We start from the raw sequence: 23152 nt of genomic DNA, 5'->3' as shown, positions 1-23152 counted from the left end.
CACTATTTGAGACCATTTTTTAACCGAAAGTAATGTTTTAAGGGCAAAACTGTAAGGTTAATTATTCTGAGAGGTGCACAAACACAGCTGGAAGAGAAGTGGTTTGTCTAGGAATATAATGCTTATTGCCAGTAAGGATTTCAGAGTTGTTTTTCCCCCCAAAGATTATTAGTTTTGGCCAGTATTAGAGTAGGTCTGATTGAATGGCATACTATAGACATTTTTAATGAGGATTTTTGATAATAAAGACTAACAAATGACAAATGTTTAGATACAATCAAGTTTAACATAAGGGTGAGCACACAGTCTAGAAACTATAGAGCTATCTTTTTTGTTCTTTTCTTTGAATTTTTTTAAGAAATAAAAATCAACTCAGATTTTATTAAGCATCTAGTTCCATAAAACATATATAGAATCCATTGACTCTAAAATGGCATTTCACGTTTAGATCAGTTCCTTCTAAGATGCAAAATAAGAATGAGGGCTGATTACATGTTCCATTTCAAAAAATACTAAAAAATCTAAAAAAACAAACATTCTCCATCTAGCAGATTTAAGAAATAAGTAACAAACACATTCAATATGAAAGGTATTATGCTGTATTCCCACCCAGTCTCAACACCTAAAAGTCAATTAAATCACAGACAATAAAGTCAAAAGAATTGGCTTCATATCACAGATATTCAAGTATACTGGGACCCCAAAAAATTGAGTCAAGAAAAGATATAAAATCTGAACCATAAATTTTCTTTCTTTTCTCAGTTTCTCTTTGAGGATACCTATGCTTTTGATTGTTACTTATATTATTCACAATATGTGACCAAAAATATCTAGAGATATTAATATAATAATGCAACACAATGATATTATATTTTGTTATATTATATTATACAGTGTAATAACATTAATATTTTAATGCTATTCATATGCAGAGATACTAATATCTCTAGATATCTTGGATCCTTTATTGTGGATAATATGATGGTAATATCAGTGAAAGAAAAACAAGCAACCAGAGGCTCCAAATATTCTCTGCCAGTTCCAGAATCTAAATATTTTCATCTGAGAGTCTGTGCCAAAGAACAAAGAAACACTAGGACTTCACTGAATCACAGAATTTCATAGTTGAAAGCAATCTCAGAGGTTGTTTACTCCAGTATATAAATGAACAAGAATCCCCTCTAAAATATATCTAATAAGTGGTCTTCCAGCCTTTGCCTGAAGCTCTCCTGTGCTTCCTGAACCAGCTCTTCTGATATTTGGATACTTCTAACTCTTAGGAAGTTGTTATTATTGTTGTTTTCCTTAACATCAAACCTAAATTCCTTCCTTTGTAACTTCCACCCGTTTCTTCTCATTATACCTCTGGGGCTAAACAGAACAAATTATTCACTCATGGTTTGACAGTCCAAAAATGCTTGAACTCAGCTAACATATGCTTCTTCTCACATTTGTTTTCTTTTTTTCCTCCATGCTAAATATGTCCAGTTCCTTCAATAGATATTCACATGACATAAAATGGAATCTCTTCATTATCATGTTCGCACTTTTGGAGCACTCTCCAGCTTATAAATGTCTTTCCCAAAAATGGGGGGTACAACACTAGATATGATATTTTACCTGTGGTCTAATCAGGGCACAGTATGATGTGACTATCATCTCCCTTGTGTTGAATGTATACTGCTCCCAATGCAGTCCTTGTCACATTAACCTTTAAGGTTGCCAAATCACACTGTTGATTCTTATTGAGCTTGTAGTCCACTAAAATATTCAGAATTTGTTTAAGGGAAAAATATCTGGCAATAAATACTGCCTTCATCTTGTACTTGGAAAGTTATTTTTAAAAAATCTAGGTGTAAATTGACACATGTCCTTATTAAATTTCATCTTATAAGATTCTGTACACTGTTAATCTAACCCATCAACATCTTTTTGGATTTTTCTTAAATGGCTTATCTTAGATATCAAATTTCTACTAGTGATTTTATTTTTGTTCAGTCCAAGGATCATTCTCCTTGTCAGAGAAAACCCAAAGAGAATAGTTTAGCTTCCCTCCTTTTCTCTGTCATCCATTATTGTTATATCATCCTTTTCCACTACCTCAGCAGAAGTGCTAGCTTTCATTGAGCCTTCTCTTTTCCTCAAATAAACCTAAAACCCCCTGTTTTGTTATCCTTAGCCACTCTTGATGTTATTCCTACAGAACCATGACACTCTTTTGTATTTACTCATCCTTTTGTCTTCTATACATATCTTTAAAAAGATCTAAATTGATTAATGAGTTCCCTGTTCATCTTGATTGACCCTGTATAGACAATGCATAGTTTTCCTACTCATTTATCTTCTATCTTCAGAATTTAATTCTTGAGAACTTTCTATCCCTCCTTGGAGTATGTTATGTATATAATTTTAGCTCATGGGATAGTAATTATTTTCTGAACTCTTGGAAATCTACTTCTAAAAATCATGAACTCATGTCAAACCATACCCAGTTTTCTTCTCTTCTATTACAAATTCTAAAAATGGAGTGGTTCCTCCCTCTTCCCATTGGCCAGGTACCCCTAATTTCCACTGCAGTAACCAGTCACTCCTTCTTGATGATGATCAGATTCAGAGCAGAAACCTCACTACTTGGTGTTTCTACCATTTGAAAGATATGGCTACCATTAATTCATTTATATTTATATTACACAAATGTATACACATGCATGCACTTACATGTATGTTTATACACAAATAATATACATGTATGCAAGTATATTTTACTTTGGTTAAGGAGAGAACTCCAGTAGCTATCCTGATAGTTGAAGTCAACCATGACTATTGTGGCTTTTCAGAGACATTCCAGGAATGGGTCTCATGCCACCAAGTCCTAGCAATACTCTGATATAGCCACCATCCTGGTAGAGGCCCTCAGCTCCTCACATCTGGACTATTACTGTGACTTGCTGGTTAGTCTGCCTGCCACAAGGCTCTCTACACTCTTGTCCATCCTCCACTCAGTCACCAAAGTAATTTTTCTAAAGCCCAGGTCTGATCATGTCATTCTCTCTGCTCCCCTCAAACACACTCAATAAACTTTAGTGGCTCTCTATCACTTTTGCTATCAAATAAATAAATAAATAAACATTCTGTTTGGTTTTCAAATACCTTCACAACCTAGCTGTCCCCTACTTTTTCAGCATTATTACACCTTGAACTTTTCTCATGTATTCTTTTATCCAGTGGCACCAGCCTTGTTGTACAAGATGCTCTGAAACTCCAGGCATTTTCTCTGGTTTTCCCCCTGCCAGGAATTCTTTTCCTTCTAATCTCTGCCTCTTGATTTCACTAGCATCCTTCAAGTCCCACCTTGAAACTCATATTCTACAGGAAGCCTTTCCCAATATCTCCTAATTCTAGTGCCTTCTTCTGGTTAATTATTTCATATTTATCTTGTATATAGCTGGTTTGAATGTAGTTGTTTGCTTGTTGTCTGCCCCTTCAGACTCTGAGCTTCTCAAGGTCAAGGACCGTCTTTTCTTTCTATATATCCCTTTAGCATGGTGTCGGGAACATAATAGGCACTTAATAAATGTTTATTGGCTAACTGATTAAGCTTATCTTTTTGTTGGGATGTCTAGTATGCCTTATTGGTTAACCATATTTTGTGTACTTGTGTAAGGCCATCTGGTAACATAGGTTTTATTGTTGGCTGTTTTCTTTCTTAGCTCTCCTCTTAATTTCTGGATGTTTCTACTGCTATTCCTCTTCTTAGGTTATAGATACCTTCTATGTAATCTACTCTGATCAATTTACTTTGACAATTTTTTCTGTGTATTTTCCTTTTCTGTTGCATAATGTTTTGATTAGGCTGTAGGCAAATATAACCATTTTTAAGTCAACTCCATCCCTATCTGGGTATCTGCCATTCCTATATTTTAAGTTGTGGTCCAGAAATACATAATCCACTCTCTTATTTTTCCTTTTCTCTCTTTTTTAAATTATTACTGAAACTTAAATCCATGATAAGAAAAGAAAGAGAAATATATTATAAATTTAAACACAAAATAAGAAAAGAAAAAAAAAAGTTGTGTACACAGCAGAATGTAAGAGAGGATTCAAAATATATAGCAATAAATTTCCATTTCAAGAAAGCCTATATAATAAATACTATTTGTTGTGTTGAGAGCTGTCCATCTTTTCTTTTCTTCCTTATTAGTTTTCTTTTGTTCTTTGCTGTGCACTTTTTACTTTGTTCTTTTTTTCCTCCCTCCACCCTAAAGGTTACAATTAAGTACATATATATATATATTATATATGCATATATATACACATACATATATATACATATGTATAAAGACACATGCTTTCCCTAACAAATTCTATTTCTGATCTTTGTTTTTACATTTGTGCATATCTATTATTTCCTATACCTCCCAACTCCTCTACTTTACTTCTACCCTCTACCTTGCCCTCCTATTACTTAACCTACTTCCCTCCAAGGATCCCTCCCTTGTTCTCCCATTTTCATTAATCTAAACATCTTTCTATACCCCCCTTTTAACGTATTCCCTCATCGTTCCTTCAAAAGATCCCTCTCTTATCTGCTCGCCTCCCTATCCCCTTAGCATTTTATTTCTCTCTGGATTTAGAAGACCTTTATACTCCTCTAGATATATATGAATTGTTCCCTCTTGAACCTATTCCTGATGAAAGTAGGTTTCCAGAACTAACAGCCCTCCTTCCCCATCTAATTCATCTGTGTTGGTTCTTGCTCTGAGACCTCATTTGTATAAAATAATTACTCTTTTTAGCCATTTCTAAATGGTTTTATGTTTTAAAGTCATATCATAATCAGCTCTACCCTAATCTTGCTCATGAACTACCCAATTACTAATAGCAATCTTAGACATACATTTTACATATATAAAAAGTAAACAGTCTGTCCTTATTGAGTCCCTTGTAATTAGTCTTTGGTATGAACCTTATATTTCTCTTGGCTCTTGTATGTCAGGTATGTTAGATCATCTATTAAGTTCCTTTTTTTTTTTTTTTTTTTTAGCAAAGTCCTGAAAGTCTGACAGTTCATTAAATATCCATTCTTTTTCGTTCAGGGTTATGCTTAGCTTTGCTGGGTATTTTTTAGCTGGAGCCTCAGTTCTTTTGCTCTTCAATATACAGTGTTTCAAGACCTGTGGTCATCAAGTGTCACAACTATTTGGTCTTGTGTGATTCCAATTGTGGCAATGCCATATTTAAATTGTTTTTTTTTTCTTGTTGCTCATAATATTTTATCCTTGACCAGGGGGCTCTGGAATTTGACTATAATATTCTTATGGGTTTTAATCATAAGATCTATTTTAGGTAGTGATCGGTGGAATTTTTTTATTTCTACTTTCCCCTCTTGTTCTAATGCTTCAGGATGATTTTCTTTAATTATCTCTTGTATTATTGTATCGATTTTTTTTTGATCATAGCTTTCAGGTAGTCTGATTATTCTTAAGTTTCCTCTTTTTGATCTGCTCTCTAGATCAGTTGTTTTTCTTATGTTTCACATTCTCTTCTATTTTTTTCATTTTTTATATTTTTTATATTTTAATAACATATTTATACATTTATAAAATATATTTATATTCTTTATATTTTATTATTTCTTGATCTAATAACTGCTGGCTTCCCCTTGCCCAAATATGATTTTTAGGAGTCTTTTTCTTCCTTAAGATCCTGTATCACTTTTTCTAATTGACTTTCTTTTCATAATCTTTTTGTTCTTCTTGGATTGTTCTTATTTTAAAAAAACCTTTTTTCCTCAATCTCTCTCATTTGATTTTTAAAATCTTTTTAAGGTTATTCTCTAAATTCTTTTTGAGCAGATGACCATTTGACATTACTCTTTGGGGGCAGATGAGGGTATCTTTGCTGCAGTATCCTCCTCTGAAGAACCCCAGTCCTCTCCATTCCCATAGTAACTCTCTATGGTTGGATTCTTTCTCCTTTGCCTGTGAATTTTTTTGTAGTAGCTTAGTTTTTATAATCACCTCTAGTCTTGTTGTATGGGGGATTGTACCTCTGTCCTCAGATCCTCCTTCAGTTCTCCCCTTTGGCCTGGAACTGAAACCAAGACTCCATCCTCCTCTAAGTGCCCACAGATAGCAGGGTCCGTGCCCCACGGCTTCTGTACTCACTGGGTGTGTTCTGGTTCCTTCTCACACCTGCCACATCTTCACAGCACAGCTAGGTCTAGTGTTCCTTGTCAGTAGAGGTTCTCTTGACCTTCCCATGCTCAGATGCCCAACTCCTTTCACTGTCCTGGGGTAAAAGTTCCTGTGACTGGGGCTGAAGCAGCCTCTCAACCCAGCTAATCCCAGGGCTTGCCACTTATTGAATAAGTGGCTCTAGGACCTAGCCTGGAGGTGTTGACTCTTCACAGGGTTCAAATCTTGTCCTGGGACTGTTCTTCAGATCTTCTCCAACTTTCCCAGGAGAACCCCTGTTCTGCCCCTACCTCTCTATGTCTGCCCTAAGGTGCTATTTCATCTCTTTTGTGGGGGAAAATCTTGAGAGCTTGGAATTTTCTGACTACTCTACCATCTTCCCAGAATCCTCTTCCATTCTCATATTTTTCACCAGCTATTCACGCTTGCCTCAATTTGTGGAATAGCCCTCTCAAGGTAACTTAATGATATGGAATGCAATCCCCTAGTCAACTGGAAGAGACCTCCTGTCTAGAATCACATCACTTTTTAAAGAATGGGTGAATGAATAAACAAAGCACTTATTAAACACTTACTACGTATAAAGCATTGGGGATACAAATAAAAAAGAAAGAGTCCTTCCTCTCAAGCAGTTCACATTCTAATGGAAGAGACAATATGTATGAAAGTTTTCAGCTGCAAGTCAGATAGAAATGTCCCATGGCCCTTATGGTGCAGCAGTGAAGCAAATGTTAATGCATTTTCTTTAATGTCACTATTTACTGCCATTATTCCCATGGCTTTTGGGTTTAGAGTCTTGGGGTTTATCAGGATCTTAGGGGACATGGTAATCAAGGTGGTAGTGATAGTTTCATTCATCTGGCCATGTTTCCTCCTCCTCCTCCTCTCTCTCTCTCTCTGGGTACCTAGCTTCAGCTAGACCAGCTCACCTGCCTTGTGGGTGGGATTTTTCTGGCAATTGGTGTGTATGGTTGTATCCTCTCCACAGGAGTTGATTTCCCAGAAGATGGCTATGAGGTCTGAGTTAGATTCAGGACAGGTGGTCTAAGGGATGTCATCACTCAAATTGGGCACTTAGCACACTGTCTGTCACCAAGTAGGCACTTAATAAATGCTTGTTGATTTGATTTTTCCTATCATAACCAGAAGTAATAGGCCAACTTCATAGCCCACAATTTGGAGTTCTTAAAGCACTTAGTTTGGATCTCTCTTTTATCTTGTATTGCATTTCACTTACATGAGTTATATGTGCAGAGTTGTGATTAACTGTCAGAGGGAAGAGACCTTGGAGAACATGTAAACTAACTTGTGAGATCTTCAAGAGCAGGAACCATGTCTTTTTTTATCACAGGATCCTCAATATGTGGTCCCTCACAAATAGTAGGAACAAATATTTGTTGAATCCACAGAATAAGAGAATCTCAGGTGGAAGGGACCTCAAAGGCCATCTAACCTGACCTGTATATGAACTCCAGTTCCCTAATCAACATCCCTGAGAAGTAGACTTCCAGTCTTTGCTGAAGGACATCCATTGAGTGTGAACCCACTGCATGCCAAAGCAGCAGACTGTTAGGAAATTTTCCTTTACAAATAGCTTAAATCAGCATTCTGAAATTTCTCCTTATCAGTCCTTGTTCTATTTTCTATAGCCAAGTAGAACAAATGTAATCCCTATAAATGACTTTTAAATATTTGAAGAATCAGCCAATTTTTTTGAAGACTTTAAGGAATCCCTAATTAGGCCAATTCCTGACATGTAGATAGGTTGAGATTTACCTCAATTGAAAGTTTTGTGAATGTCTAGCTATCCTGTAGTTTTTTTATATTTAAGGCAAAGAACAGAATATACTATAAAATTTAAGTAAAAAGAAATGAGTAAATTATATTTCAAAGTTTGTTACTAGACAGGGAAGGCAATCCTGGAAAGTAAACCTCCTTTTTTAAGGGGAGAGGGGCTAATTCCAATGAGTCATGGAAGAGGTCCAAGTGACAGCTTTGGTGTAGGTCTTTTGTTTTGAGATATCTGTAAGGACCTAATCAGAAGATGAGATCTTATCCTAATAAATTCTTAGGAGCATCAATACAGCCCTAGAACTCAGACATGTCCAACCCCATTCTTTTATATCTGAAGAAAGGGAGGCACAGAGAGGTTAGGTGACTTCCAGGGTCACACAGATGGTAAGAGTCTGAAGCAGGATTTGAACACAGGTCTTCCCAATTGAAAGTCCCACATTCAATTCACTACCACTCTACTATGCCTCAATAAAATCAATAAAGGAACAGGGAAAAAGGGAATCAGAACTACAATGTGTTACTGAAAAATTTGCATTCTCATTTAAAAGTTCAACTTAAGGGATTACAAAAAGAAACCCTGTGCATCGTAAAACATTGTAATGTTTTTCTTTCTTTCTTTCTTTTTTTGGATGATGATTGAAGATAATCAAGATGTTCTAAATATCAAAATGTTTTACATTTAGATACAAATAGAAAGTAAGCAGATATCGCTTCTCTAGGCAAGCCCTCAGCAAAATTGTGAAATAAAAATTAAATTTCATTTTGGTACCTACTTGCTTTTCCCTTGATGTCTCCTCTAGGTTCCACTCATCCTCAGATTGACCCCACTAACAAGTAGGTCATTATTATGGTACATTTCCATATTTTCAACCCTCATTTGCTTCATGTGAGGGAAGAACATTTCCCTAAGGATGTTTATTTTTTAATATTAAAAAAATCTGTTATTTTCTAATAGCTAATTGCAAAGTACTTGAGATTAATTTAATAAAATGGACATATATCCTAGGAAAGTAGGCATAGATAAATGAAAACAATAGACTGAATCAACCGATAAATTAGACTTTGTGGGATTCCAAGAAGATTATGAAGGTTTGGCCATTTTCTATACTTTTGTAATTTTTAAGTACTATGTCATGTGTGGCATAATGTGTTGCTAAAGCTTATCAAGGGATCAAAGATGGTTCCATAGAAAGATCAATATGTTGTGGTGAAAGGCAAATATTGGCCCCTCTGAAATATGGTTTCAGAAATTATCTTTCTAAAACAAAATCTAAAACTCAGATTTAAGGTATATATTTAATTTGTTTTGATCCCAGAAATTATAAGAAGTAAGACAGTTAAATAATAAGCAATGAATAATAAGAAAAAAATCAATGAAATGAAATGACAAAGGAGGCCAAGGTGACATATTAAAATATAATTAAGTTTAAAATAAAATAGTGAAACTGAGCTCTTTCCTACATGACCTAACATATTAAAGATAAATGTAAAACACAAAGCAGAGGACTTGAGTTTAAGGAGGAACTGATTTAATTCCCATTAGACTTACAATTATAAAAGTCACATTAAAAAACTAGGCTTCTTGAATGGAAGGATACTGATATCATGAAAGGTTTCCCATACTAGTAGTAAAAATTCCTGGTGTCTGAAATTTAAAATTTTAAATTCACTTTTAAAAACTTGTCACCTCAGGTTTTTGAAAACTTTGTAAATAGTAATTGCTGATATTTAGCTAGTGCATAATTTCTATGCATTATTTCATTTCTATGCATGATTTCATTTAATCTTCATGGGAGTACAATGAGGTAAGTTCTATTCATATCATTATCTCCATTCTTATCTGAGGCACCTGAAATTCAGTGAGCTTAAGAAACATGCATATTGTCATGAAGCTAGTAATTAATTATATAAGGCAGAGATTGGGCCCAGAACTATACTGCTCCAAGTCTAGAATGCTACCTCAACAACATCATTATATTAGAATTTGAATATGTGATAATATCTAGATAATATTCTGGTATAGTGCATAGAGGAATGACCTTTGATGGGTGTCCATTATGATTTTACAATGCATACAGGCAATATTTAATTGAAAAGCTAATGATTGAAGCCAATCTTGGTAAGAATAACTATAAACTGGTAAAATTCTGAATCTAAAGAAAAGCAAGAAAAGAAATCAGGAAAGGGAAGACAGTATCTCAAAAGAAAATTTGGGAAGATAACAGACTATTTTTAAAGAACCATTAAAAGCATAGTAGAATGACATTCCTATGTTACCCAAACAATGGCAAAGGGAAGTTAGTTGATGTCTTGTCCTGATCTAGGGGCAATATTGCCAAAATTGCTACTTCCAAATGTCAGTCTAATTAGCTAGATGCAGTTTGGTTTTGGAGAGGATAAAACCCCACGTCTGGAATCATGATGTTCTAAGTTCAAATTTAGCCAAGACACTTTCTAGCAGTAAGATCCTGGGTAATTCACTTCACTTCTGATTGCCTCAATTTCCTGAAATATAAAGTGGGGATAATAGCACCTACCTCCTAGGATTGTTGTGAGAATAAAATGAGAAAACGTTTGTAAAGCACTTAGTACAGTGCATATAACATAGTACACTTTTAAAAAATGCTCATTTCCTTTTTTTCTTCTCTCTTTCACTTCCCTCATCACTCCCTCTACCTTCCTTCTTTTCTTCCTTCATGTCAGGCCTGTATACATTTGACCTAAAACCTACCTCATTCTGAACAGTATAATACAGCCTAATTTCAAATTAGATTTTTGTTAGCTACAATAAACTTTTACTGACTTACAGTGAGTATCAAACAAACTGCTAATGTTCTTCTCCCCATACCCACCATTACCAAGTCTTTGTGATATGAGGATGCCCTCTAACCATGCATCCCTCAACTTATACTGTTACAGGAGATTTTAAAAAAGTTGCTAATATAAAAAATGCTGATGCATAACCTGGATTTACGACCTAATATTCTACAAAAGAAGTTGGCTGAAACAAGATAGGAAGAATTTGAGAGTCAATTCTGATGACACAACAAATTATTCCGATAAAGAAGGGAGAAACTATTTATGGAACTGATGTGCAAATTTATCCACAAAAAGTGCTCAGAAGATGAAAGCAAGAAGAAGTAACTAAGGATGAATATAGAATTGTACTGCTAAAGAGCAGATGAGTTGAGGCCCATTGTTAATTGTCAGAATAATAAAAATAGGTGTATTTCTTTTGAAAGCTACATTGCAGGCAAGAGGAATCAAAACAAATGAAAAAGAATATTGCCTACTGTGGATGAGATAATGGTAAGTGGCAACAGAGAAAAGGCAGAACTACTCAATTCCCATTTTTCTTTTTTTTTCTTTTTTTACAGAGAAACATAATCTCCTAAATGGGAAATATCATAGGAGGAAAGATTAATAGATAAATGAAAACTGAGATATATGAAGAGATAGTAAAAAAGCATTTAGCTGTTCTTAAAGAATTCAAATCACCCAGACTAATCAAACTGCATTTAAGGACATTAAAAGAACTTGAAATGTGATTAATAGTGGTCCTTTAAAAATCATGGAAAGGTGCTACATACTTGACTGTAGATGGGCAAATGTGGACTCAATTTCTAAAAAAATCAACATAGAATTGATTTTTCCCACCATAGGGGATAAAATTGACTGATTGTGGGTAATATTCCAGAAAAAGATTCCTAGTATTTACAAAGAAGAGTACCATATAGTAGCATGTGTTCAAAAACAAGAAATATTAAAGTAATATTATTCCCTTTTTTTCAAAGAATTGCTAGAGTGTTGATCAAAAGAATGCTATAGACATACAGCACATGCCTGGATTTTAGCTAGGCATTGGATAAGCTCATGGTATTATAGACAAGATAGACAACTCTGCACTAGATATAGATGTTTGGTTGATGTGAAACTAGATGAATGCCCTTAGCCAAGGAGTAAGACAATCAAAAAATCTAAAAGTTGGAAGAGACTTGAAAGTCACCTGGTATAACCTGCTCCTGAATAGGAATCTCCTCTGTAACAAACAACCCAAAGGACAACTAGCCCCAACTGGAAGACTTCCAAAGAAAAGGAATGCATTACCTCTGAAGGTAGCCCTTTCCATTTTTTTACATGGATCTTAGTGGTGATCAGGAGCTGGAGAGGGATGATAACCAGTAAATCTATTTCATTCTAGATGGAAGTTTCCAGTGAAGTGCTTCACAGTCTTTGGATTTAATTAAGAAATATTTTTCAAATTAATAAATTGAATGAAGGCATAGATAGCATGGAAAGTAATATGCTGTGCAAGTGAATCAGGATTCAAAATGGCCCCAAAAATTAGAAATATGGACCAAATCAAAGAAGGTGGAATTTAATAAGAATAAATCTAAAATTCTATACTTGACTTCAGTAATCAGTCACAAAATTAAAGATGCGGGAGATGTAACTAGGGAAAAAGACCTGGTAAGTTTAGGGGAATGCAAAATAATGTGAATCAGCAAGAATAATGTGGTCTTAGGCTGAATTAATAGCTACTTTGGGTCCATATACACTATACTACTATATATTACACTGTGATCATCTTTGATCCATTTTTAATTCTTTAATTATTTCATAATATATTTTACTTCACTTATAGAAATCACACCTTCATGCTGGCTTAGAGGATTTTCATGAGTTGTTGCAGCTGAAAGGTTCATTACTTGAGGGATCAACCTCATGTGAAGGGCTTCTCATCAATTATCTAGTTTTGTTTCCAAGCAAGATATGTGAGGCCCATGCTTGAATGTTTTCCGACTTGATAGAACCTAGTAATGTTTGAGTGATATTCCAGTGGAATATCTATGAGCATCTAGGGTCACTTCTGTGCCATAAGTAGACATTAGAAGAATATTTTAGGATTGAAAAGGTATTGCACATTAAAATACAAAAGAATGATTTAAAGATTCATTACAAAAACATTATGTCACTCACTAAACCCAATCATAGGCAAAAATTGTAAATATAAATAAGTCCAATAAGAGTTTCAATTAATTTATACGCAACAAATAATAATGTATGGCATTTGGCTGGAACTGGGGCCTTGCCCTAATTCTGCAAAAGATTAGACTCTCGCTATCAACAATAGACCCTGTGTCTGAGTTCCTTTTACCTGCTGCCTGACTGCCCTGACAATAAATACCTGTCTACCTGTACTGTTTTCAGTCTGACACAGTGCTAAGGATACCCACCTCCTGCCAACTGCTAGCCCTCCTGAATGGCAATCATGTGTGACTGAATTATTAATTGCTTGCTGCTGAATTCTACTACCCAGGCTTCTTCCTAATACCCGCTGCAAAGTCCTTTCCTGATTATTCAAATGAGTATTTAAAGCACAATAAAAATCCTGGAAAAACAGAAAATTCTTTAGAGAACACAGAGACCTTATTGAGCTTAGATCTCTGCTTTGTAAAATGAAATGAATGCTAGTAAAATATTTTGTTTGTGTCTTGGTGTCTCAGCATTCAGAAAAAGTTCATTGTAGATAGTTAACTAAAAAAACAAAAGTTATGGAAAGGTGTTTTGCTTAGATGAGAGTTCTTAGCTTTGGATCATTTTAATCAGATCCAAAATGTAATTTCCTCTTATTGGTTCTTTCATCTTTTGAAGAAAAAAATAAACATTAATGTGATTTAAGAAGTTATAGCTTCCTAATTTTGTGAGCAAGAGAGCTCCAACAAATATCTAGATAACTAAAGCCCCCTATAATTATTACATCATTTTTTTTTTTTGGTCAAGGCTTATATCCATTTCCTGAACTCTTCCCCTATTTTCTATATCTATCCAGGAAGTCTACAAAAAACAAACTTCTATTTCTTCTTCCTGTGATTTTTTCTTTTTTTAAATCAAAATATACTTCAATATGGTTTTCCTTTTTGATTTCTTCTTAATACAAAATGCTACTCTAAAACCCTTCACTTCTCTTCTTTCTTTTGAATATGGTATAACCATGCAGAACCCTATTCCAATGACAGGTCTTACCCTACCAAGTCTCAGTATTACCCTTGAGGTCAAATTAGCCTCCTTGCTTCAGTACCTTTGGTTTATCTTACTTTTTGCCTCAACTTGGTGCATCTGTGTGTAGCTACTGGACATCATGGGTTTTGTTACTATATTGTTTTTTGGAATTTGTCTCTAGTGAGTAATTGGTTATTTCAACTGTTATTTTTCCTATATCGTAGCTATTCTTTATGCTTAACTCTGTGTGCATATCTTTACATCTCCATCCACATATCCTTTATTACATATCTGTACAATATGCATATATGAACATAATGTAGTATACATGCACATTTGTACAAATGGCCATATGCACGTATGTGTCTTTATGTACATACATGCTATATAAGTATATATGCAAAAATAATATTATACTTACATGTATTTATGTATATGCATCTGTATGTATGTATACACTATATGCACATAGTATATACATGCATAAAGATACATAAGTATGATTATATAGGTATATCTGTGCATATATAATGGGGTAGTCAATAAACATTTATCAAGTTGCTGTGGGTATAAACATTTATCAAATGTCTACCACGTGCCAAGTACTGGGTTAAGTGCTGTGGATACACAGAATGGTAAATGATACTCAAGAAGCAAACAGTTGTTTACATATAAGCTATAGCTAGGATAAATTTGAAATCAACAGAAGGAAGGAGAAGGATGATGATACACATGAATAATTGTTTTCTCTCTCTTCTGCCCTTTCATTTTTTCAGTTTAAGGGACTTTTCATTAGATTTGTAAACATTCTATCCCTGGCCAAGAGCCCATCTGTCATTCTTAATGACAGCTTAATTTTAAGTTGTCCAGAAATCCAAATACTTTCTCAGACACCATCTTCTGCACTTCCTGAATTAGATTTTCTCTTCTGCAATCTTTGCTTTCAATGAGCAACTGTGATGAAAACAATACGTGGGATCCTAATGTCTTCAGTTCCTGGACCAAGACTTGGTAATTATTAGCAATACTTTCAAGGTTCAATCTGCCTGTATTATTTGTACATCACATGAATCACCAGAAACTGTTTGTAGTCATCCATTGTGACAATCTTAGGGGCTTTTCTTTAGGTCTCAAATAAACTTCCTAGGTAACCAATAAGCCTTTCAATCATTGTTATCAGTTCAGTAAAAAGCTGCCTTACTACTACCCCCACCAACTGCCTTCTTTTAGTCATCCTGGTTCACAGGCTTGTTCATTTTTTGCTTTCCTCTCTCCTCTATCCTATATAATCAATCAGTTGCCATGCCTTGCTAATTTGACCTCTTTAAATCTCACATCCTTCCCCTCTCTCTTCTGTCCCCTTCTCTTTTTTCTGTACTCATACCAACTACAACATTACTTTACTGCTATGATTTGGATTATTCCAGTAGTCTTCAGATTGGTCTCCCTGTCTCCAACCTCTCTCCTCTCCAATATAATTTCCACATACTTAGTGCCATGAATTAAAACCATTATTCTGAGAAGTCCATAGAATGCACCATACTGACACACACAAAAAGGTTAATAGCCCATATCTTAGAGACTTGGACTAAAGGACCTTGAAAATTTAATGACATCTAATTAAATCTGACTCACTAATTACTATCACCTGATAATATTGTGGGACAACACCAGTAAGGGCTTATAAGTTAAAGCATTAGAAAACTCCCCCATATACACACTTAGTCCCTCAAGTTTTCCCATAGAATCCATAGAAGAGAAGAACCAGCCCAGTCCTGGGTTCCTAGTATGCAAGTATGAGTGGGGTTTGAGAGAGTAACTCTAGAACCTAGAGGCAATAGGATGCCACTACAGTTTATATAGTAGTAAGATCAAAACATTAGACCTGCACCTAAGGAAAATGCCTCTGACAGGAGAGTGTTATATGGAATGGAGTAGGGAGATCTTTGAGACAGGAGAAGTAATTAAGCTGTTGGAATAACTGAAGAGAGATGTGAGGGCCTAAGGTGGTAGCTGTGTGAGTGGAGAAAAGGTATCAGATGTGAGAGGTGTTATGAAGATAAAGGCAACAAGATTTACCAACTGATTGGATCTGTGGGGTAAAGGAGAGTGAGAAGTCAGAATAATATCTAAGGTTATGAACCTGGGAGACTAGAAGCATGGTGATGCCTTTGACAAAAATGGTGGAGAGAAGTGAAAGATGATGAGTCCACTTTGGAATGGTTTAAGTTTAAGATGTCTTCTAGAAAAAGAAATATATGTAAGCCCCATCTCTGTCTTCTTCATAGGGAGTGGTGAAATGATTGATTTGGAATATTACACATATCATATTTTTATATATTGATTAGTGTTGCTGAACTTTTTTCCCTTTTTAAAAAAAAATTCTTCTTGACGAAAAGTATATATATCCTTCCCCTTAAACCTTTGGGCTGCTGAGTCAACATGAAAGTCACTAACATTAGATAGCAATGACTACAGAAAGGAGTAGATGGAATAGTTTTATCTCAACAACAGTCTATTGTTATCTTTCACCTTTGAAAACCATTTCCATATTTTTTTTCATTCTTAACTAACATCACAGCATGTAAGAAAAAGCTGTAGGAATTATTTTCTTGATAAGTCAGTAAAACACCAAAGGAGAGGCCATTGTTCTGACTGTCAGGATGGATACTCTAGTCAAGATTCAGAAATACAATCTTCTTTCCTTGGTGATAAGATGTCCTTTATGTTCTTAATAAGTATGATCACAAAGCTATAATAATGTATTATGTTGTGTTGAACCAAGACAACATACATATCAACATTTTTTCCTAAGAGAAATTTAAAACCTAAAACAGGAAAATTACATGATAAAAGGGAATGATATGTATGGAGAATCAGGTTTCTGACACAGAACAAATTATGTAATTCAATACTATGAAATACCTTTAAAAAAAACTTGGTTGTGAACTTAACTGATTAAAAAGAAAAATACTCTGATCAAATATTTGATTTATGTATGTGAAGGCCTTAAATATATTTTATGAACTTCATTTTTTTAAATAATAGAGTGTTGTCTGCTTTAAAGGACTGTAAATAGTACTTGAGATCTAGTTGAAGGACAGTTCAAAAAGCAATTATTTAGACAGGAAAAATTTCATAAGTTAGAGAAAATTCTAGGCACTTCTGAAAAATCAAAACTTAAACCTTGGTATGAAGTGAACATCAAGAAAACAAACAAGAAAAATGTATTATCAGTGAAGGAAAGGAACTGGATCATATCCTACACCCTACTTAGACAACTGGAGTTTTACAATTACAAAAACAATATACAGATAACTCATATCTTTTCATAACACCAAATCTAACTGATTTCATTCCAGTGTTTGAATTACTCTTGATCAATTGTTGCTAAATCCAGTTATACGAATAAGCTCTTCTTGATATACATTGGTATTCTGTTCTTATTCCCCCATCTTACCTTTCCCCAATCTCCTTAGCCATCTAGGACACTACTGCAAATCTATCACTCCAATAGGTAGGATAGGTTCTTGCTTTTAGCAATCCATAATTTAGACAAGTGACTATAAACCCCAGATGTGGGAAATGAATGATTATGTAAAGTGAGACACAACAGTAATTAGTAGATACAAGGAATCTGCAAGATTATGAAAATAGTTTTTGGTAATTTTATTCAATCTAATTTCCCAGAAAGGAAGAAAATTGAACTTCCTCTGGAATTGTGATTCTATTCATACTATTTTTGAAGCAAATAAAAGTAAAGGGCTTTGTGGACTTTTAAAACATTACCAGTAACAAATAAATGAATGTTCACTGAATTTCTACAAATACCTTTGAATGCTTGAAGTTTATAAAATTTGAATTTTATACTAGGAAATCAAGGTCAGCTAACATTTTCAGATGACAAAGGCGATCAAATTCAGTTGAATTTAACAGACATTTATGTACAAACAATAAATTATAAGGTAGTGTGTTTGGTGCTGGGTATATAAAGATAAAAAACAAAATAATCCTGAGCTGATGTTTGAAAGAAGATAAAGATTCTTAGAGGCAAAGTTGAGGAAGGGGTGCATTCTGAGCATAGACACAACAAATAGCTTAAGATGTTTGAATGGGTTTTGAATAGTTTTTAATGGATAGGTGTTTATCTGGTCTTATAATCTACAAGACATTGAGGGAAACATAAAGCAGCTTAATGAGCAGATCTTACTTTGAATGAATTTATAATATAGTTGGAGTTTTCATTGTGAAAAATGAAATAGTTAAAGATTTAAGGTAAAATACAACAATAGAAGAGAAGATGTGAAGAAATATTAATTGTTAAATGCACACACAATAAATGCTTTTAGAGTTTAGTGGAGGGAAAGAAGAGGCAGAACTGAAGCTGGTTTTTGAAGCATGGATAATATTTGGAAAGGCAGAGAGAAGGGGGAAGACCATTACAAATGGGTGAAATAGGTAGATGTGAAAAAACACAAAGCATATTCATGGGCTGTTAAATACTATAGAGACATAGACTCTTTAGAAATGGAAAGGACCTTCAAGATGACTTAGTAAAATCCACTCAGTTTGAGATACAAGTAGTACAGTAGAAAGCCTTTAGAGTTAGGTCTGGATTAAATTTCTGGCTCTCTCTGGGTCTCAGTTTCCTCATTTACAATGAGGGCATTGGGCTAGATAATCTCTAATTAATAGTGCTTTCCAGTCCTAAATCTATGCTACAATGATAATGTGAGGCTCAGAACAATTAAATTATTTGCAAATGATTACACAGCTAGTTAGTGATATAGCTAGGTCTAGAATCCACATCTTCTAATTCTATTGCTTCACATGAAAGCTATGTTTAATTGCATTGGTCTTGGCATACAGATTAAAGCCTCATCTACAATGATGGAAATATAAATGAAAAGACAGATGCACCATTGGTGCAGTGTACTAGAAACACCATTGGATTTGAAGCTAAAAAATATAGGTTTGAATCCTGGGTCTGCTACTTATTCTTTGTGATTTGTACCAGATAATTAACCTCTATGAATCTTCTATCATTCACCTCTAAAATAATATAGCATTGTAATTGATGACCTGGGCAGTCCTTTCTAGCCTTAAATCCTAAGGACCTGTGGTAGACATTGTAAAAGAAAACTCCATAGAATTTGAGACTGCTAGATATAGGGATGATGTGAGAGAAGTAAGAATCAGATAACACAGATTCTAGAAGGAGGATGCTATTATCAAGAGATGCTTTGTGTACCTTTCATACCTGAAGGATAAATAAAAGCATTATTCATGTATTTATTAACTATCCTGTGTGTGTGTGTGTTTCCATTAATGCACGCACATTGCTGAAAGAGCAAGTTAAAAAAAAAAACATCTTTTGCAGAATCATAGATAGGGTAATCACAACTCTGACAAGAAGATAATACAGGAAAGCAAATTTTTGTGTACACAATCCCTGGCTTTGCAGTTCCAATATCTAAATCTTTTTTGTTCTCTTCTCAAGAAATTCTTCATCAGAGTTTCTCTTTGTATTCTAGACTCGTCACTTTGGTGTTCATACCATGAAAGAAAATAAAGGGAACAAGCTATTTTCTCACCATGGAAAAACTCCTTGCAAACCTGAGCCTATACAATTCTAACAAATACCACACCTTTCAAAGAGCTGCATGAAGACAGCTGTGCTATTTTTCCACCCACAAACTTACATTTTTAGCTTTCTTTATATTTCCTTCACACAGTGTTTGACAGATGCTTATCTACAAAAGTTTTTTCTTCCTTTTTAAAAACCCTGAACAGGAAAAGACACTTAAAGCAATGTGGCAATGTGCCTTGTATACTTGTGGCTGCTCCAGAAATTTAGATGAGAGGATGCACTTTTGGAGTTACTATGTGAATGGTTATGAAAATATTAAAATTATGAGAATGTGTTCACATGCTACAGGAGCCATTAAGGGCTTCATATTATCAACATACAACCAGCTTTTGTCTGTGCTACTAATGGACAGGTAGGTTGTGAATGATAGTAAAGGTGATTACTATTATGCCACCAAATTTCTTTTGCATATTTTCTTTTACATTTATTTTACACTTATCAATCTAAAGAATTTATTAAGCATTTATTACGTGCTAAGTACTGGGGAAATAAAGAAAGTCAAAATATGGCCCTTTTCCTCAAGGAGCTCATATTTTAATGGGGGAGACATGTATAAGCAATACATATGTTTATATGTGTGCAAACATATAAACATCTAGTTATTGTAAATATTTGTATAATACATACAAATATTACTATGAATATATAGACATAATATGTAAATCTATTTTATAGATTTGTATATTTATATTTACATGTACATATATATATATATAATACCCATAATATACAGACACATATGTATATGTGTATCTATATATAAATTGATTAAAGGTAATCCCAGATAGACTGACATTAAGGAGGACAAGGAAATGTTTTTTGCAGTAAGTGGGCTTTGAGCTGAGCATTGAAAGAAATCAAGGAAATTAGGAGGCAGAGATGATGAGGGAGAGCTTTCTAGGAGTAGAGAACAGTCAGTGAAAAGACATGGAGTCAGGAGATGGAGTATCATGTGTAAAAAATAGCAAGAAAGCCAGTCACTGGATCATAGAGCATGTGAGGGAAAGTAAAGTACAAGAATATTGGAAGGTAGAAAGGAATTAGGATATGAAGGGCTTTAAAAATCAAACAGAAGATTTAATAGTTGATCCTGCAGGTAATAGTCAATGGAGTTTTTTTAATATGGGATGACATGGTTAGATCTGTACTACTCGAAGATAAACATATCAAATAAATTGAAGATGGACTAGAGTAGGGAGAAATTTAAAGGCTACTGCTGTAATTTGTGCTTGAAGAAATGAGTCTGCAACAAAATGGTGGCTATTTGAGTGGGTAGAAGGAGATGTAAATGAGACATATTTTAAAGATAGAAACAGTAAGACAAGAATATGTGGAATAAATGTGAGAGAAGAGTTGAGAATGACAGTGAGGTTTTGGGCTTGGATGGGTAAGATAACGGTGGTGCTTCCAATAGTAATGGGGACTTTGAAGGGGTGTGGGGGTGTGGAAAGGAAGGGCTTAGGCGAGGGCAGAGGAAAAGGTAATTAGTTCTGTTTTAGAGATGTTGACTTTGAGATGCCTGTAGTAGTACACAATTAGAAATTTCCAAGAGCAAATTTCCAACTTGGTGATGTGAGACTGTAGCTCAGGAGAGAGGTTAGGATAGTTGATAACTGAACCCATAAGAACTGATGAGATCATCAAGGAAGATAGTATAGAGAAGGAGAATTGAAGAGGTTCCAGAACTGGAAACTTAATTTTGTGTCCCGCTTACCCTTCTCTGAGATCTGGTTGTAGATTTTTGGTTTTGACCCTTTTTCATTATCTAACCCTGCCCACCTCTTTTGGCACTTATCTACTTACTAACTTGTCTGTCATTCCCTGATATTGCCTTGTTTCATTGTGTTTCTAACTTCTATCTGTGGTGGGTCCTCTCCACTATTAATATTTCCAGACAAGGGTTCTTTTCAAGCATAGTTATTTAACACTGTATTCTGGTCAGACTGACTTCATATTGACCATACTCATTACTTCATCTCTCACTGCTGTGCTCTTGCGTAGGCTTACCTCCATGCCCACAATGAACTCCATTATAACCACTGGTTTTTGGAATCCTTAGCTTTTTTCAATGGTAAATCCATCTTCCATCTCCTTTGGGAAGCTATTCCTGGTCTCCTTAGTTGTTAATGCTCTTTTTGTCCTCAAATTATCATGTATACATTTTTTTTTTACACATTATGTTATTCTAGTTGAATGTAGTAAACTCCTTGAAGGCAGGTATTTTTTATAATTTTTCTTTGTGTTCCCAAAACTTAGCATAGTGTGATACTCATGGTTCAATGGCAAAAATATCACCTCAGCATTCAGAGAAACTAGGCTCAAATTTTGCTTTCAACGTGTACCTCCTGAAGGACTTTGGACAAATCACCTAACCTGCCTGGAAACTGGTTTCTTCATCAGCAAAGCAAGAGAATGAGACTAGACCTTTGAGTTCCCATTAAACTCTAGATAAATGATTTATGATAAATATAGGGGGTCCTTAATAAATACAGGATTGAATTGAATATTTGCTACTTGATACAAACTTTAGGCCATGTTGAGTGTTGAACTGATGAATTGAAACTACAATTATATCCATCATCTTCTAAATAAACTTAAGGAATCAAAGAATTTGGACCTGGAAGGGACCTTTTAGGTCATGTAATTCAATTTCCTCATTTTATAGGAGAGGAATCATGGCATGAGAGATAAACAACTGGCCTCAGAATCAAAATTCCTAGGTTCAATTTCTACTTCTGACACATACTACCTATGTGATCCTTAGCCAACTGGTGCCTCAGGGAATATTAAGTCTATAAGTTACAGAGTAGGAGTGGATCTACATTAAGAAGGGACTTTCTCACTAAAATTCCTTACAAAAATTAAATCATAGGTCCAGTTTAAAAGGTTATGGAAACAGACTCACAGAAAGATGAAGTTATTTATCCAAAGTCACATAGGTGGTAAGTGGCAGAGTCAGGCATTAACTGTGGCACTTGATTAAATCATGCTGCTTCTTGTGATTGCATTAATTTGGTTAATATTATGAATACTGGGCTGGGTCAGGAAACCTGAGTTCAATCTTGACTTTGTAGCTAGTTAACCCATGTGACTTTGGGCAACTCATGGAAAATTCTTAGTTGGTTCATGTAAAAAATGAGCTGATGGATAAGTCCTGATTGAGTTTAGAGTCAAAGAACATGGGTTGGAATTTTGGTTCTGCTGTGCTTACTAGCTTTGTGACTTTTTAGTAAACTACTTAGCTTTTCTGGCCCAAGTTTCCAATAAAATGAGCAGACTGGATTAGATCAGAGATTCTTAACCTCTTTTTATGTAATTGACCCCTTTGGCAATCTGGTGAAGCTCATGGACCCCTTCTCAGAACAATATTTTTAAATGCATAAACAAAATCAATTGTGTAATAATATAAAATGTTATTTATGTAATAATATAAAATAATAAAATTGTGTTCCTTTGTATACAGAATTAACAAAATATCTTAAAATATTTTTAAAAAACAAGTTTGAAG

General features: G+C 34.6%; 1 protein-coding gene across 1 annotated transcript in view; it reads right to left on the bottom strand.

The window, feature by feature from the left end:
- Positions 1 to 23152, bottom strand: part of DOK6 (docking protein 6) — a 622361-nt gene that overhangs the window by 230903 nt on the left and 368306 nt on the right. The gene's annotated exons all lie outside the window — the stretch shown is intronic.

This window comes from Vombatus ursinus, unplaced genomic scaffold, assembly GCF_900497805.2.
Source record: "Vombatus ursinus unplaced genomic scaffold, bare-nosed wombat genome assembly UNPS02009573.1, whole genome shotgun sequence".
Classification (NCBI taxonomy): domain Eukaryota; kingdom Metazoa; phylum Chordata; class Mammalia; order Diprotodontia; family Vombatidae; genus Vombatus; species Vombatus ursinus.
The sequence above is the reverse complement of the archived record's forward strand: the minus strand, read 5'-3'. Positions and strand labels throughout refer to the sequence as shown.